Source organism: Chelmon rostratus, chromosome 17 (assembly GCF_017976325.1).
Source record: "Chelmon rostratus isolate fCheRos1 chromosome 17, fCheRos1.pri, whole genome shotgun sequence".
Taxonomy (NCBI): domain Eukaryota; kingdom Metazoa; phylum Chordata; class Actinopteri; order Chaetodontiformes; family Chaetodontidae; genus Chelmon; species Chelmon rostratus.
The window spans coordinates 704,626-710,000 of NC_055674.1; positions in this window are offsets into that span (position 1 = coordinate 704,626).

Below are 5,375 nucleotides of genomic sequence, written 5' to 3' on the forward strand. Positions count from 1 at the left end.
GAGGAGAGAAGTGAGGACTGAGGGATCAGTTTGCTTCTTTTAAAGGCGCTCAGGTGGGCCGAGCTGCAGGTGAGGGGTGTGGTCGATGGTCCACACCCCCAGGTGTGTAATGTAACAGTTTAGTGACTCCAGTACTGCACTTTGATTTTGAAGTACCTGCACTTTACGTAAGTATTTCTGTGCTTCTTCTTTCTGTGACTTCGTGCTCGTGCAGCAGGTCTGTGTTTTCACAGCCTCGTCACACGACTGGTCCTGTCATGTAGAAACTAGATCCATCATCCACCTCACGCCATTCCAGCGTTTACAACCTCCCACAGCGAGTCTTCAGCGAGTCCACCCACGCTGCCGTCAGCCCCCGCTGCACAGATCCACTCGCACCCCAACGGGCCGCAGACTAGAACCAGGTCCAACCAACGAGTCCGCAGACCAGAACCAAGTCAACACCGACTGTAAATTGCTGTCTTGTTACTCAGTGGTGTAAAAAACATTCAGATTATTTACTTAAGTAAAAGTACCATAAGAAATACTCTGTTACAAGTCCTGCATTAAAAGTTTTACTTTAAACCATATAAGTAATACACCAAAGTAAAAGTACTCATTATGCAGAATCAGAGTCACGTCATTGGATGCTGATTATTGATGAATCATCACCTTCCTGTTGCAGCTGGAGCTTTAATGACTGGATGTGCATATCGATACATCAGATCAGCTGATTGTATTTTGTAGTAGTGTAGTAAAAGTATTCGGCCGTGTGGAGCTGGTACTTGTACTCGGGAGCAGGCGTGCTTCTTCCCTCCCCCTGGCTGTGTGATATAACAGCAGATCTGGTTCCTGCTGGCTCTGCACTTTTTCTCTCAGCACAAAGAGCTCGCAGTGGCAGCGGTGAGTGAAATGCCTCCTGGCACCGAGCTCTCACCTGTCTGACGGCGTCCTGCAGGTGCACTCTGTGGGAAAACGCCCGGAGACAGTGGGACTGTTGTGTTGCCATGGTGACCTGCAACATGGAGGGTCTCCCGTAGGCTGCGGTATGTGATCGTGTGACTTCAGTGTTTGAACCAACTGAACTTTACTCCCCCCATAAGGCTTCACTTCACCTGTCAGCCAGGTGAGTTATTTCTGTTCACAATAAACTGGGCTGCTCATGAGGAGGAGGAGGCATTCACTACCTTCACAAAATATAAGTACACAGTGTTATGAAAAGTTACTGAGTACATTTCCAGCACAGTCCACAGACCCCTGAGGGACCCCACGAAAGACAGGAGGAGGCGTCTCCAGGACTCACAGATGATCCAGAGCCACACGATGTTTCTGTTGAAGCATGTTTCAGCTTCGACTTCCTCCGTTTTCACACCAAAGTTTCCTCCATTAATCGATCGATCGATCGGTTTGGAAACATTGTGAAAATAGTGAGAAATGTGGTGACGATGAGGCCAAAGTGACGCCTTCACAGTGTTTGTTTAGTCCAAAGCTCCACATTATTACAAACACATTCAGATCATTCAGATCATTGAGAGGAAAAGCAGCAGATCAAACATCAACAATCACTGAAACATCATCAATAGATGATCATTAATTATCTGTTAATCCACTGATTGATTCATGGACTAATTGTTTCTGCCGTACTTGTTTAATCTGATTGGTCGTTTAATTTAGAACAAAACACGAGATTTTATAAACTCTTCATAAAAAGTGTGTGTGTGTTTGTTTGTGTGTCTGCTGTAATAATAAAGATAATTAAGTAACTTCGTAAAGATCAAAGTGAACGTGATGATTTGCTGAACGTTGAAACAAGACAACGTTTCAGCTGTTGAAACTGAAACATTTCGTTGGTTCCTCGTTTAGGTTTGATGCAGCATCGCGGTTCTGAAAGTCGGGACTGTGGCACCAAAAGAGGAAAAGCTGTGAAACACTGAAAGAAACCAGCTGGTGGAAGATTCACAGCTCATCAGGTTACCTGGCTGCAGGTGAGTAACATGATTGGGAGGCGGAGCTTTCTGAAGTGAGGATGAGGGGGGGCTTCACCTCTCTGTGGCCGATACTGCAGCAGTTAAAGAAAAATGTTTCTCAACTTAAAACTGCAACGAGTTTGTGGTTTCCATCGTCTGCAGAACGTGATGTGATTAAAAGTCTCTGAAGACCACCACCTGGTCCTGGTCCTGGTCTGAAAACAGACCGGATTCTGTAGTGGACTCAGGATCACTTCCAGAAACCATCGACTGTGACCACAGTTCATCACTGCAGCTTCAAACGGGGCTGAAACTCAAGCATGCAGAGAGGAAACCGTCCAGAACCAGATCCAGAAACCAGATCCAGAATCACTCCAGACACGTGATCTGTTGTCTGCAGCACCGAGTCAGGAACGGGTTAACGAGCAGAACGTTACGAGCTGATCGACCTCCGTGGTTTGATGCTGAGTGAAATCAAACCAGGACACAGTTTGACTGAGAGAGTCCTGATCCCACCAAACAATGAACTGTATAAATATGTGAATGAGCGTTAATCCTCTGAGCCGGCGGCGGACTCAGGTCTGATCTGAGGAATGAAACGACGTGGATCTGATTGATGGGCAGCGATGTGCCGTCACATGTAGGAGCTGCAGCCAGCAGCACTGACTGACGGGGTGATTTGTGGGCTCGTCTGTCTCTGCATGCAGTGACTGACGGCAGGAATTTGTGCATTATTAAAAGCTCATGTAGGAACTTTTAGTACCCGCAGGTATACGCTCAGCTCCCTGCTGCCTGGCTTTAATTTGGGTTGGATTAAAGGATGTTTTAGTGACACATCAGCAGCAGAAGTTCAGGTCACGATGCAGATATTTAGAGTCCAGATGAACAGATTCTGTTTTTGTCAGTTTTATCCTGACGGTCATCATCAACCAGAATAAGTTAAAGTGAGCTCATCCTGACTGCAGGTGGATCCCTCAGAGGATCCAGAGGTGTGATCCAGCAGCTGCTCTGACAGAAAAACAAACCACAGCTGGATGAACCAGCAGCCACAGCAGCATGCAGCCTGTCTCTGAGCAGCCGGGGGCTCGGCTGCTGCGAAACACTGAGCTGCTGCCGGAGGTTGTTGTTGGAGGGCCAGTAGGGGGCAGTCTTCCATTTGGTCCTAATAAAAATGCGGGGAGGGGGCACTGTGTGCAGATCGTTTGGCTGAGACGTTAAACCGAGGTACTGACAGTAAACAGTAGGAGGTTCCCGACCGGACTCGCCCCATCTGGACCGAATCACCCCCCATGTAGTCGGTGTTGTGGTGGAAATGGCTGCTGTGCATCACCCAGGTGGATTCTGCACACTTGGATCCTTCATCCAGGATGAAGCGCCGTTCAAACGTGGTCCATCAACACCGTGAAGAGTATTATCTGTTCTCCAGCTCGTAAACAAACGCTGATTTATTGAAATAAAGCAGATCCTGGTTCCAGCTGTCGTGTTGTGGGCTGTCTGGGTCTGAACATTTCAAAGACATGATGTTGACAATACGTATTCTGTCTACTGTGGAGGTTTTGCTGGCTGCCGGCGCTCGTCGTGTCGTGTAGCCAGTCTCGTGTCTCCACGGTGATGAAATGAGTCAGCTGAGAGTCCAGTCCGAGCCGGTATCAGTAAAGTTCTGTGACCGCGGTGACCACGCGTCCATTAGATCTGCTGGTCAACAACAAGAGATCATGTCAAATGTTTCATGATGTAAGAAAGTAAAGTTGTTGTTTCCTGAGTAGAACTAAAGCTGCTCAATCCAAACTGATGAGGTCTGTGATGGTGCGACCCCAGTTTATGTGATGATATGCATCTGCTAAATACATAATTAAGATCAAACATTAACCTCTCAGAGGACGGCAACAGACTTGAGTCCTCAGAGACACTGAGTGGGATCAGGGACGCTGGTCTAATCAGAGACATCGTTGGTAGTCTAAAGAGAAAATAACATCTGTTCAGAGAGGAACTCCAGAGGAACCAGTAGAGCAGTCTGCATTAGCAGCTGAAGCATTGAAACAGAGAACAAATGAAGGACTTCATCCAGTCTGGATTCTCTGTCCAGCCTGAGGCAGAACAACTTTTCCTTTTGTTGGATGGACAGACAGGGACTGTGAAACCTCCGGCAGTTCAGGACGCCTTTCAGTCTGAAACCTCTGCTGAAGCTCATGTTTGCTCCAGGAACAGCGGAGAAAGTCTTCGAGCGGTGAAGACGAGGTGGCTCAGTCTTTGGAAGTGATCCCCTCGTTTCTCCACTGCGACTCTTCAGCGTCGCCTGTGAGACGTCTGTAATGTTTGGCCTGAAGTCTCACCTCTCGTTGGCAGTGTTCACGTGTGATGAGGTGAAAAGGTTTGGCATGAATGCTGAATCACGGCTCCGCCTGGAACCACACAGGTTCTGTTGAAGCTGGAGTGGAGAACCTTGGAGCGTCCTTGGTTGAGGATGCTCCAGGATGAACCTGGCATTAAAAGAGAGTCTTCCTCCCTTCACTTCTACTGTTAACTGGCAACGTAGTTAATGATGGCGTGCACGACGTGCTCATTGATCAAACAAGAACTCGTCACCCTCGAGCAGCTGAACGATAGACTGATGAGCTTTGTGATGCTGCAACAAACCATCTGACATCAAACACCAGGGCTTCTATAGAGCTGTACCCAGACACGCTTCATTATCCTGGACCCACCCGGAAACTGGGCCCTGTAGTTCTCAGACAAAACAAACACCAGTAAGTCATGTGACTTTGGGTATTTGTAAGACCCAGGTGTGCAGACGACCCCTGCTGTCTGGACCGAAGCTGTGTCGTCGGGCCTGGATCACCTCGCTCCTCGGTACTGCGGAGGATCTCAAAGAGGTGATAAATGGGTTTGAGGAAGCTGCTGTTCTCACAGATGTCACAGGTTTTTTCCAGGACTGACACGTGTGATGTCTCACTGTGCAGACGGTGAATAAACAGCCTCAGTTTGGAACCATTAACAACGTTCTGCTAAGAATTATATAAACAACCTGTTAGCTAACGCTAGTGATCAATGACACATCACAGTACGACTAACTCAACATATAATACACTTTATTTTCACTGCCATTTGCTTTTGATATTCTTATTTTGATATTCATTTTGCATTTGATATTCTTTTTGTGCAATACTTTTAACTTTTTACTGCTCGCTATTTTTATATTTTATTATGTATAGTTTGTTCTTTATAGTCTTATTTTCACTTATTTCACTGTAATGCTGCTGCTGCACTGCAATTTCCCAGCTTGGGATAAATAAAGTATATCTATCTATCTATCTATCTATCTATCTATCTATCTATCTATCTTTGAGTGAAAACTGCGAATGACAGACTGTTATTTGTGGGTTTCTATTCGTGTCCACACCTGTCCAGGTACAGTCGACAGCCTGCAGA